The sequence below is a fragment of the Ambystoma mexicanum genome, chromosome 1q (assembly GCF_040938575.1).
Source record: "Ambystoma mexicanum isolate Mex_15411 chromosome 1q, UKY_AmexF1_1, whole genome shotgun sequence".
NCBI classification, from domain to species: domain Eukaryota; kingdom Metazoa; phylum Chordata; class Amphibia; order Caudata; family Ambystomatidae; genus Ambystoma; species Ambystoma mexicanum.
In genome coordinates, this window is record NC_090922.1 from 1171170182 (window position 1) to 1171184167 (window position 13986).

Below are 13986 nucleotides of genomic sequence, written 5' to 3' on the forward strand. Positions count from 1 at the left end.
CATTCAATACAGCAGTCTGGAAAGCGCTTAGAGTACAATATCCTCATACGTCAGATATGGGTGCAACTATGGCACGTAAGATGAAAGAAGACGAAGATCCGCTTGCTTACATTAAACATCTTCAAGAACAGTCGTGGGGGAAATCAATACCTGTATTCTATCATATTTTGTGTCAGGGAGTGCCAGAACAGGTAAAGAGACAGCTCAAGACACTAGTGGGAATGGAAGCAAAGCCATGGGCAGAAATACAGTTGACCATTGTGCATCTTTGCCGACTGTTGTAAGAGAAAAATAAGAAGAGGGAAGGTGCTAGGAAACTTGAGGAAGCTTAATTAGGTCAGAAGAAAATATCAAAGTACTGTTTAGAAGGAGCAGTACTGACAAGAGGAGAGGGGTTAGGAACGCAGCACACAGCAGGTATTGTCACAGGCTAATAATCAACGGCAATAAGATCAAGTCGGAAATGGGTTCATGCCAAGAGGCAGGGCAACTGGTTTCAGAGGAAGGGGAGGTTTTCAGAATAATGAAGGAGGCTTCCAGAATAGTGATACTTGATGCAACCTTTAGATAACTGATGGCGAGTTTCCTTAGTGGTCTTGATACATGTTGTTGTGGGTGCCGCACAAATTGGATACTTGTTCTTCTTGAGGCTTCCCAATAAATTGATACTGCATGAAAACAATTCACAAGTAACCTGGACTGTGCACTCCAATCATTTATATTTATTTGCAGTTTTCAATTTGGTACAATTCTGAAATATTTGACTCAATGTAGCATTTGTTGCAATTCACATATTTTTGTCCATGATTATTTTCTCTTTCATTCAATCTACAATACATCTCATTTATAGATTGAATTCAATTCCAATGTTCTGTTATTGTCATAATTAATAATCAAGTGTGCCTTAGGTTGTGTTCCCTCAACACGTGTTTCCCCATTATTTAAAATGGTTCTTCTGGAGGGGTTTCAAAGTTGTAATCTACACATACGCAGTATTCTATTTCTCAAGAGGCAGATGAGGGCATTTTTAAGACTAGGGGCCTCATCACGAGTTGGGCTGTATTCCCGGCTGTAATACCGCTGACTGTAATAGCCCTAGCAATGACCGGTCCGGCTGTATTACCGCCGGATCAAGAGTTGAGTGTTAACGGTAAATCCCCATTTCCCATTGGGTCCATTGGATTCAATGGGGCATTTTCAGCGCTAATTATGCGGGCTAATACAGCCGGCGGTAATACAGCCGAAAACAGGGGATTTTCACCTCCAGAGAAAGGCTGGAGGTAAAACAGCCCATTTAGCGCCCAACTCGTGATAGGGCCAGCCCTGCGGCTGTAATACCGTTACCACCGCATTTAAGGGCTACAGCCCAACTCGTGATGAGGCCCATGGGTCTTATCATGAGTTGGACGGTATTAGCCCTACCGCCAAACCCCCCGGCGCTATTAGCGCCAGATCACGGGTTTGGTGGTAATGGAATTCCCCATTCCCCACTGAGCCCATTCGGGAATGCCCCATTCCCCATTGGGCTCAATGGGGAATTTTCGCGCTCTTACCACCGGCGGATTTCTGCCGAAGCCCTGATTTGGCGGACCCTTAAATCCGGCTGTAATAGCCCGACCGCCGGATTTAAGGGTTGCCGCCAAACTTGTGATGAGGCACTATATCGGTTATGATGGAACAAGGCATCTTGGTAACATCAGAGTCACTGTGTAATACTGCAGTGTATCCTGTGAAAAAAACAAAAGGGGAGTTGTGGCATTTAATTTAGGACATTAGGCAGATTAACCATATTGTAGAGGTAGAGCTTCCTTTAGTTTCAAATCCTGCAACGTTATTTATGCAGTATTCCTCCAGAGGCATGATATTATATGGTGATTGACTTGAAAAATGCATTTTTCTCAATCCTATTGCACAAACATTCCCAAGACCTTATGTCATTTACGTTCCATCAGATAAACTAAAAAGCACACATTTGCCCCAAGGGTACTGTGAGTCTCTGTTGATCTTTAATAGGGTCATGCAGATGGACCTAAGCAACATTGATTTGCCAAGCATTGTGCTGTAGTGCATAGATGATATTTTAGTTTGTAGCACAACAGAAGAATAGTGCAGACGAGACTCGATTCAGCTGATGATTATTTTAGCAGGCAAAGAACACACAGTGTATAAGGAAAAATTGCAATGTTGCTAGGAAGAGGTGTTATACATAGGTCAGTTAATTTCGCATGAGAGAAAGAAAGTTACACCTGAAAGAGCTCAGGCAATCATGAAACTGCCCACGATAAAGAAAATGCAACAGTTTCTGGAACTGTGTAATTATGTTACAGCATGGGTATTTGACTCTGAAGGAAGCACAGGTGAATAAAGAAACAATTAAATGGACTAAGGAAACAGAGGAGGGATCTGATGAATTGAAAAAAGCAATTTGACCAGCTCCAGTTTCAGGAATTCACAATTATTTTGAGGAATTCTGCCTATTTTTAAACTTGAATGGAACAGTTATGACAGCAGTACTTACAATGAGAACCACATTAGGGTACACATCCTGGGCCTATTATAGTGGGATTCTAGACCCAGTTATGAGAGGACACTTTCTTTGCAAACAATTGCTGGCAGCAGCCGCATTCGCTATTGAGAATCCACAAGCATATTGATGGGGTGTTCCATGACTTTATTTGTTGAGTGTGCATTATTTGCTGTTTTGGAGAAACATAAGGGTACATTGATGTCTCAGAGAGCTTCTGCTTATGAGGTGGTTATATCGAATCCAGCGATCAAAATAGTCAGGTGAAAAATAGTTAATCCTGCCACGTTTGTAGCCGGACCATTGGCAGAGGATGAGCAAGTGCATGATTGCTCCAATTAAGAGGAATTCTATGATGAGATCCCGAGGGTAAAGGAGAATGCTCTAGCAGCGGGGGAGGTTCTCTTTATTGACGGGACTTCGCAAATTGATCAAAGTGATGGAGAAAGTCATTCAGGTTCAGCTGTGGTTAGGCACAGAGCTAACGTGGAATTTGAAGTTGTAGCAAGTGCAAGACTACTGTCTCATTTTTCAGCACAGGCTGCAGAATCAGTGGCACTTATTGTCGTGCTCGAGAATCATGCAGGGCAGGAAGTGACAGTGTACAGTGACTCTGTCTACTTGACGTCAACCATGCACGCAGGACTAGAAAAGGAGGGGCTACCTTCGAGCGGACGACACTCCAGTGCAACACACAGCATTATTGGATATGCTCATCAAGTCACTACAACTCCCAGTAGCCATCGCAATAGTTACGTTTGCAGCACATACTAAGAGAACTGACTTTATTTCACGCAGAAACCAAGCCGCAGACGAAGAAGCCAAAAAGGTTGCATATTCACCTGATATTTGCATTTTTGAAACTCCTGATGTGAAAGAAAAAATGGTCACAATTATGGTTGTGAACGAAGGGTTTAATCATTTGTCAAGAATGCACATTATGGAACTTCAAGGTGGGGCTTCACAGGAAGAAAAAGAGCTGTGGACATGGAGGGAGTGTTCTCTATCCCCTTCCGAAGCATTGGGGTGACAAGACAGCACTGGTAAACTGGTGATGCCTGTAGCCTTATTAAGGGTGTCATTACAACATCTACACTACCCTGTGCATGTAACTAGGGAGAGCCTTGCAGCATCTATTGCAGAGGACTGTTTTGTACCGAACCTGTTAGAACACATTATTGTTCATGTAGTAAATTGCATTGTATGTCAAAAGTTTACTGCTGGGCACACACTGCGAAAAGTCAAATTAGTGATTCCTCAGCCAAATGGTCCTTTTCAGAATGTACATATTGACTATGTTGACATGCTGCAAGTATGTAATGTAAACAGGAATATGATAGTGGTAGTGTGCCATTTCTCAAGATAGATTGAAGCTGATCCATGCACACATCCTGATGCCAATTGCACTGTGAAATTTTTAGTTTGGGAAGTATTTCCTAGATGGGGGGTATGTGTGGTGCTGAGATCTGACAATTGACCCCATTTTGTGAATGAGGTATTTGAACAGATTAGCCTATTGCTTAGTATTTAACATATGTTTGCTTCTGCTTATCATCTGCAAGCAAACAAAATGTGTGAGAGACTCAATGGTCTTCTCAAGGAAAGGATAGCAAAGCTGAAATTGACACTGAAGAAGGGGTGGCTGAATTGCCTGCCCCTTGCATTATATGCATTAGGAAATCAGCCCGGGTCAGATCACCACCTCACGCCCCACAAGCTAGTTACAGGGAGGCGGATGAGAATGCCTCTGACTCCTCCATCAAGGAATAGAAGTGATGCCCAGACAACGTCAGAATTGCTAGGAAATGAATTACATGCGTACTTAACATGTATGACCGCTAGTATCTCTGTCATTTCAGATCAACTCAAGCAGAAGGGGTGTCGATATCAGGACACAGATGAAGACAATACAGCAACCGGACTTGAAAATGTATGTGTTCCTAAACTTTTTGCCGGAGACTCTGTTCTAATTAGAAATTTCACTAGAAAGTGGCACAAGCCCGGTTTCAGTGGTCCTTACATAGTGGAAGACATTACTCCTTCAGCAGTTAAAGTCCAAGGAGACAAGCTTTTATCCACTTGGGAGATGTAAAAGTATATGCTAGTGAGGCCATCATCTCCCCACCCCATTTGGAAGCAAGTCAAGAAGAAGACATTAATCATGTGCAGACTCGATCGATAACGAGGAAGAAGGAGGCAAAGATTATCCATTAGATAGATGCAAGTGTGCATTTGGACTGTGGCTCACCTGAAACACTCCTTATAGATATTATAGCCGGAAGTGAGAAAGTTACTGTTCTTGAGCCACAGGAAGTGCTGAAGTAAATGAAAAATAGCCAATCTCAAATTCCTTTTTGATGATTGGAAAAGGGAGCAGTTCCCCAATTTGTTTCTCACTAAATTTGTCTTTGGAAGCGTAAATGGTATTGTTTGATGTTGATGTTCACAGACTACTTTTTGCTGTCTTCATTTTTATACTCAGAGCTTACCATGCTCTTGTTGGGCGTAGTCCTGATATGCATACTTTTATCCAAGATCCTCAAAATGGCCCGACGATTAGACAATTATTGCGGGCAATAATAGAAAAAATCAGACAGCTACCTGAGCATTTAATGAGATTGCCTGATTAAACAAGTGTTTCCTTCCTTAAAAAGTAATCACAGGCATGATGTGGCCCATTGAACATATTGCAATTCCAGAAAGTGAACAGAGTCAACGACATGTGAAGAGACACCAATGGTGGGTCAATATATTGGTGCATAATATATGCCAGTTTAGCATTTATTCTTTTTTTTCTGTTCCTATTGATCCACACGGTTTACTTTGTTGGCCCCAAAAGGGAAGGAGTTCCATTAATCCTTTCCACTCCAGTCACCTTTGCAGAACTAGACATAGTAAGAAGGCCAAGGCAATATGTGATTGTCCCTACACCAGAGACACACAAAAGGTTACCCGTTTGTCTGACAAGTGTTCCTTTGATTCCCCCAGTCTGAAGAATGTAAATGGACGTATTAAATGAGATGATTATGAGAGCTCACCGAACAAGACAGAGGGCCTTATTCTGAGTTTGGAGGTGACTACCTCCAATACCGATACCGAGTCCACCCTCGGTCAATGGGGACTTACCGGTCTTTTCCAACCTTTGTGGGACCAGAAAATCCCCATTGAAAAAGCCATTCCCCATTCCCATTTGAGCCCGCATAGGGCTAAATGGGAAGGGGGAAGGAGCTAGTAACGGTACCGAAAATTGCGGTACCGTTATTAGCTCTAAAGTCCCTTAACAGGTCCCATCCTTAATGCCTGGTAAAACCAGGTGTTAAGGAAGGGACCTGCTAAGAACTCGGAATAGGGCACGCAAAGGGATTACCGGCACCGGTGTCCTTACCGGTGCCCGGTATCCTTTTGCGCCAAACTCAGAATGAGGCCCAGAGACTCAAGAGGAGTGCAAGGGAAGAAGATTATGAGTTAAATGATTATTTTGACAGTACAGCTCATTTGGGAACAACATGTGGCACATGAAAGAAGTAGGAAAGAGAACTTCTAAGGAAGATTGGCATGTATGTGCCCTCCTGCCTTATGCTGTGGGAAAATGTAAGATATTCATAGCTATATAGATAGACATCCAAACAGCTCATTGTGGTGCACATGTATCCACCCAGAAGAACTCCCCTACTACACCAAACTGGATTTTCAGCAGTTACTAGCAGAATGGCTGCACTGGCTCCGTTGAGCAGCATTGCCTTACATCAAAACTATATTTTGTAGTCACTAAAATAATGGCTGCGCTGTCTTTACCAGGCACATATGGGGCGAGATGGAACATAGAACACCCCGAGAATGGATGCCAGTGTTTTCCTAATGTGCACCAAAGAAAAGAATTCAAAAGCAGCGCTGCTATGCTGCCAGCTCAAAACGTCTTACTGAAAAAGAAAATGTTTTGCATTTAAAATGACTGCACACTGATGCCCTTTTCACCTTTTCAAGATTACCCAGTTTGGTTCCAGTAAGACACATTCATGTACACTCATATTCAGAGGGTACACCAGCAAATAGGGGCATTCCTCACTGAATGGCATGTTGTGTCAGGCACAATCTGTGAAAGAGCAGAGAAATTCACTTCAAGCCGCACTGAAAATGCTTTACTTTTTGCAACAAAATAACACTAACAAACCCTTCACAAGACGATCTCTCTCTTTGCTTATGTCAGTTTCAATGGACTGCTGCCTTGAACAGATTCCTGTGTAGTAGAAATTGACTAGGGCTATAAATAATGTTCAAAATCTAGATGCAAGAAAAAAACTAATTTGAATGTGACATCCCAGCAGAATTAACCCATGTGTAAAATTGTGCTTTTTGCTAAACAGGAAAATGCCTTTTGAAAAGTGAAATGTTAAACTAAGGCTTGGTGCTTGCATAGAAATTTGATGGGGGGTTGCTTTAAACATATGCCTGATATTTATTTCTAAAAGACTTACTTTTTGATTAATGGAAAGGAAATAAATAAATAACCTTTCCTGGGAACAGAATCATCACCCCCAAGGGGACCATCCCCCTGGAAACTATGCATGAGCAATGGGGAGAATGTAACACTCTTGTCAGACGAAGCAGCATTCTATAGCCAAAAGGCAATGGACTTCCAGGACACATAGATGGGAAGTCCTGGTGACACCTCGACTCAACTCAAACTGAAGGGCTTCAAAGTTGAATCCACGGCAACACTGGACTAAAGCCGACTAGAGCCTGACATTTGGCTGTGGGTTCGAAGGAATGCCCATATTTGGAAAACAAAGCCAGGCCACATGGGTCAAAAGACTTTTCTTATTTAATAAACTTTAAAACTTGAATCTCTGCAACCTGGAAACACAGTAAAGCGACATTTTAACAGTTCAAATGTAATTTCTGCGTCATTAAAATATGATGTTGTAGCTTTTCCTAGCAGGTTGGAGACACAAACGTGAGAGAAATTTTGTTCATGGGACAGCTCTGAAAATTAATGAAAACATGCCCTGTGATAATCTGTATACCTATATAAAATTGTAGAATTTTAGGTGAAATGATTCCCACTAAAAATTATAAAGATTTATTAGAAGGACTAAACAACATTGTACAAACTTGGGAGTTGGAATGCCATGTTCTGTGTCAAATATAGAATCTGCCCATGTGATTTTCAAAAGCGTAACAATTGTAAAAGGTGCATTTTTGTGTCATAACTGATTTTGTCAAAAGTAACTGTGGGATGGCTCTGTGCCTTATAAAAACACACCCCATAAAACTGAGTCCCCTCTTTCAGTCCAATCTGCTTCCAGGGAGGAGGCAACATTACATATTAACCTATCCAATTCTTAGAGGTAGGTCTAGCTTAGTTCTGCCCCATAGTAAAAAACTGTGATATCATGCTCCTTATGTAAAGGGGAGGCATGGGGACAGACACTCTGCTGACTTTTCCAGCTCCTGCGCATCCAGAGATCAAGACATTCCAGATTCAACCTGCAAGATTCCAGATTCCACTGCCAGAACAGGGGTAGCATATCCAGACCTTCCTATCCAGGCAGAATCACCCTCCAGAACTCAAGTCCTACAAATATCCCAATAATCCAGGGATAAAGCGGGAAACGTGGCTGAATCCTCATTAGGATTCTCCAGCGCTTCCTGCTCTGCCTCACTACCTGCTTTATCCAGCTGATACACCTCGCTATCTACTGAGACCAGACCCCGGTTGGCAGCTGTCCCCTTCTAGGAGAGCCCGCTGCTGTGTACCGTGACCAGATTGTTGTCCCGCTGTCCAGAAACCCGGTTGGCTTGCCAAAATACCCAATGCAAGTGATTATTGTAAGTGTAACCCTTTCCCCATAGCAAAACATAGCATATCCCATTTTGATCCTTGCCATTTGTTCCACCCTATAAGTAAGCAAACAAAGGGGGGTCTGGGAATCTCTCTACCAGCACGAACACAGCCCAATGACCTGTTCTTGGGTGAATAACCCCTGGGAGAGACTCTACCAAGTCTTTAGCTCACTGTCCTTTTCACAGAGAAGAAATTTCCCCGCATATCAGCCTTTGTCCTGCCCAGGGGCAGTCCAGCGCCGAAATGCTAGGCAATTCTCCTCTGAACAAGAGTACCATCAGTAACCCCATACACGTGTTTCAGCCTTGTTGGGCATCATCAGTGAGGTGAAACTGTTGCCTCTCTAAGAGCAGTGAGCAAGGGGTCCACGTCTGGATTGCCCTGTTAACTTAGGGTGAAACCCAAAGTTAATGTATGCAAACAAAGGGGGGTCTGGGAATCTCTCTACCAGCACGAACACAGCCCAATGACCTGTTCTTGGGTGAATAACCCCTGGGAGAGACTCTACCAAGTCTTTAGCTCACTGTCCTTTTCACAGAGAAGAAATTTCCCCGCATATCAGCCTTTGTCCTGCCCAGGGGCAGTCCAGCGCCGAAATGCTAGGCAATTCTCCTCTGAACAAGAGTACCATCAGTAACCCCATACACGTGTTTCAGCCTTGTTGGGCATCATCAGTGAGGTGAAACTGTTGCCTCTCTAAGAGCAGTGAGCAAGGGGTCCACGTCTGGATTGCCCTGTTAACTTAGGGTGAAACCCAAAGTTAATGTATGCAAACAAAGGGGGGTCTGGGAATCTCTCTACCAGCACGAACACAGCCCAATGACCTGTTCTTGGGTGAATAACCCCTGGGAGAGACTCTACCAAGTCTTTAGCTCACTGTCCTTTTCACAGAGAAGAAATTTCCCCGCATATCAGCCTTTGTCCTGCCCAGGGGCAGTCCAGCGCCGAAATGCTAGGCAATTCTCCTCTGAACAAGAGTACCATCAGTAACCCCATACACGTGTTTCAGCCTTGTTGGGCATCATCAGTGAGGTGAAACTGTTGCCTCTCTAAGAGCAGTGAGCAAGGGGTCCACGTCTGGATTGCCCTGTTAACTTAGGGTGAAACCCAAAGTTAATGTATGCAAACAAAGGGGGGTCTGGGAATCTCTCTACCAGCACGAACACAGCCCAATGACCTGTTCTTGGGTGAATAACCCCTGGGAGAGACTCTACCAAGTCTTTAGCTCACTGTCCTTTTCACAGAGAAGAAATTTCCCCGCATATCAGCCTTTGTCCTGCCCAGGGGCAGTCCAGCGCCGAAATGCTAGGCAATTCTCCTCTGAACAAGAGTACCATCAGTAACCCCATACACGTGTTTCAGCCTTGTTGGGCATCATCAGTGAGGTGAAACTGTTGCCTCTCTAAGAGCAGTGAGCAAGGGGTCCACGTCTGGATTGCCCTGTTAACTTAGGGTGAAACCCAAAGTTAATGTATGCAAACAAAGGGGGGTCTGGGAATCTCTCTACCAGCACGAACACAGCCCAATGACCTGTTCTTGGGTGAATAACCCCTGGGAGAGACTCTACCAAGTCTTTAGCTCACTGTCCTTTTCACAGAGAAGAAATTTCCCCGCATATCAGCCTTTGTCCTGCCCAGGGGCAGTCCAGCGCCGAAATGCTAGGCAATTCTCCTCTGAACAAGAGTACCATCAGTAACCCCATACACGTGTTTCAGCCTTGTTGGGCATCATCAGTGAGGTGAAACTGTTGCCTCTCTAAGAGCAGTGAGCAAGGGGTCCACGTCTGGATTGCCCTGTTAACTTAGGGTGAAACCCAAAGTTAATGTATGCAAACAAAGGGGGGTCTGGGAATCTCTCTACCAGCACGAACACAGCCCAATGACCTGTTCTTGGGTGAATAACCCCTGGGAGAGACTCTACCAAGTCTTTAGCTCACTGTCCTTTTCACAGAGAAGAAATTTCCCCGCATATCAGCCTTTGTCCTTCCCAGGGGCAGTCCAGCGCCGAAATGCTAGGCAATTCTCCTCTGAACAAGAGTACCATCAGTAACCCCATACACGTGTTTCAGCCTTGTTGGGCATCATCAGTGAGGTGAAACTGTTGCCTCTCTAAGAGCAGTGAGCAAGGGGTCCACGTCTGGATTGCCCTGTTAACTTAGGGTGAAACCCAAAGTTAATGTATGCAAACAAAGGGGGGTCTGGGAATCTCTCTACCAGCACGAACACAGCCCAATGACCTGTTCTTGGGTGAATAACCCCTGGGAGAGACTCTACCAAGTCTTTAGCTCACTGTCCTTTTCACAGAGAAGAAATTTCCCCGCATATCAGCCTTTGTCCTGCCCAGGGGCAGTCCAGCGCCGAAATGCTAGGCAATTCTCCTCTGAACAAGAGTACCATCAGTAACCCCATACACGTGTTTCAGCCTTGTTGGGCATCATCAGTGAGGTGAAACTGTTGCCTCTCTAAGAGCAGTGAGCAAGGGGTCCACGTCTGGATTGCCCTGTTAACTTAGGGTGAAACCCAAAGTTAATGTATGCAAACAAAGGGGGGTCTGGGAATCTCTCTACCAGCACGAACACAGCCCAATGACCTGTTCTTGGGTGAATAAGTAAGTAATCCTATAAGTATCCTAGTAACTTGTTAAAAGGTCAGAATCCTATGTGAATTCTGTTTTTGATCTCCATGTTTTAGCGCCATTCTTTCCTATCCTTTTATTTCATTGCATAAGTCCTTAGTCATATTTGGAATACACTAATTAATTCCCACATAAAGAGACACACGGTGTGTGGGGGTTAAGACTTCAGCTTAACCTTTTCACGGGTGACGTGCCTCTTTTCTAGCCACTAAAATATTGTTTTGGTAAAACTAGTCATTTCGTTTACAAAACCGATTTTCCAGGGATATAGGGGGAAAGGTGGCTGAATCCTCATTGGGACTCTCCAGTGCTACCTTCTCTGACCCGCTACCTGCTTTATCCAGCTGATGCACCTTGCTATCGACTGAGACCAGACCCCGGTTGACAGCTGTCCCCTTCTAGGAGAGCCAGCCATTGTGTACCATGACCAGATCCTTGTACCGCTGTCCAGAAACCCGGTTGGCTGTCCAAAATACCCAATGCAAGTGATTATTGTAAGTATAATCCCTTGCCCATAGCAAAACATAGCATATCCCATTTTGATACCTTGCCATTTGTTCTACCTTATATGATATGATATGATAGGTCATTTATAACGCGCGTAATATCCAGAGGTTTCAAAGCGTGGACCCGGCGATCGAACCTGTGGTGCTCTGCGTTGTCCTGCTTCCAAAGTGAGCACATTGGTATCCTAGTAACTTGATAAAAGGTCAGAATCCTCTGTGCATTCTGTTTTTGATCTCCATGTGTTAGCGCCATTCTTTCCTATCCTTTTAGTCCATTGCATAAGTTCTTAGTCATATTGAAAGAACAAGTAAACCACTAGTAAAAGGAGCCAGAGCTGGAGGTTCCAGCTTCCCTTATCTCGCACCATCACACTGGAATGCCTTACCTTCCACAATCCGAGGCGAGCCCTCCCTCACTGCCTTTCGGAAAGCTATGAAAACCACCCTCTTCACATAAAGTCTTCTGTCATGATCTCTGCTTCCAAAAGATCAGAACTTGACCGACTCCCTTGGAAGCAGACCCATAACCCCGGTTCCGAGTGCCAGCCAGTCCCAATTGGGACCTTTTGGACCCTGTCCTGGCGCCAGTGGCACCAGGCTCATAAAGATGCCCAGTCCCAGCGCTGGAAGCGAAGGGCTCATAATGCTTGGGTGGACTTACCTGCAGCAGACCATGCTGCTTACTTACCTGCCAGTTGAACCCCTGATCCTCTTCTGTTTGGGACTACTTTTCCTGTTGGGGGGGGCAGGAGCCACTCCCTAGGTTCAGAACACTGGAACTCTTCTGGAAAGCAGGAACTCTTTTCTTAGGCGTGGCTGTGGAAGGAGAGACCTAAGCACTACAGGAGGCTATTTAAACCACACCCGATGGATGAATCTTGCTTTGCGTTATTCTGCATTCTCTGCAGCAGAACGCTCATCGTGTCTTCTGCTTCTGATCCTGGGCCTAAGGGAACAAAGGCTTACCATCCTGGAATCCAGTCTTCAGCAGCACCTGTAAAGACAAAGAAAGAACAGGTTAGCACTACGGTCTTCAGTGGCAGCGCTTTCTTACCTGGTCCATCGGCTGTCACCAACGCCTCGCGCTGCATTCCGGCATCTGAAAGACAAAGGCTTACCTACTCTTCGCATGCTCCGGAGGTCTTCGCACTGCATTCCGGCATCTGAAAGACAAAAGCTTACCAGCTCTTCGCACGCTCCGGAGGCCTTCGGCGCTGCATCCCGCATCTGAAAGACAAAAGAAGGTGCGTTTAAAGACATTGGGCAACTTTATTACTCACGTGCCATTACTCCTTCCCACGCCGAATCCAGTGGGTATTCCAGCACCCTTCAGCTTCTCTAAAGCTCCGAACTTGTACCTGCAAGATAAAAGGGACAGTTAGTGCGCATCGTGAAGCAGGCTACAAGCGCTTACTTACGTGCTTCCAGGCGCTTCTATTCCTCACGCGGGTTCGATCCTCAACTCTCATCAGCCCGCCATCCGCCATCGCCGGAACCCTGCAAAACAAGAGATATCATTACAAAAGACTTTTAAGACATTTGAAGTGCCCAGAACTTACCGTTCGTGCAGTTAACGACGGACAGCAGTCCTCTGAGGTCAAGAGGCCTGCACCCTTATCCAGTGAAGAAACTGGTTACGGCACCCTGCCCCGAGGCAGATGGAGAGCTCGGCGTTCACTTACCTAAGGTGAGGGTGTTAACCTTTGGGGTTCTACTGGAGAAGAGAAAGGGAAGAGGAGAGAGGCACCCAATAACCCCAGTTCATTAATCCCATATTTTCTATCTGCAGACATCTTACTCTTCGAGTCAGACATACAGTGCACAGAGGTCCAGCCCAAAGAGCCAACCGTGTGTTACACATCACCTTTGAAGATACGGCATTCACCCAGTCAAGACCGGCGCCTCTGCGGGAATCAGGTGAGCGTTACAGAACGCAAAGCCTATCGCAAAACTCCCACCCAGGCGCTATGGAAACCTCGGATACCGACCAGCTAGCCCAGAGACTTGGGGAACTAAGAGCAGAAGTGCATGCAGCCCGTCAGGAAACGAATGCTCTAAGAAGGGAACTGATTATTTCCAAGGAGCGAACAGACGATCTCGCTAGACAATTGCTACAGTCACAAGCTGGACAAACTCCGTTACACGCATCAGGGGCAAATCTTCCTTCAACATCCTCTACGAACCCAGTGCAGATCAACCTACCTGGGAATGTACCTCTGGCTCCGCCCGAACGATTTTCTGGTGACCCAAAGAGGTTTGCAGTATTTATTAATCAGTGCCGGTTGCACTTCTTATGCCGGCCAGCAGCCTTTCCAACTGATCAAGCTAAGGTAGCTTTCGTGCTTTCGTACCTTAGTGGCAATGCGGCAGACTGGTCGATCCCTCTAGTTAATCAAGATGATCCGGTTCTCCATGATTTTCGAGCTTTTCAGCTCAGTATGGAAAAACTGTTTGCAAGACATTCACAGGGGCAGGCC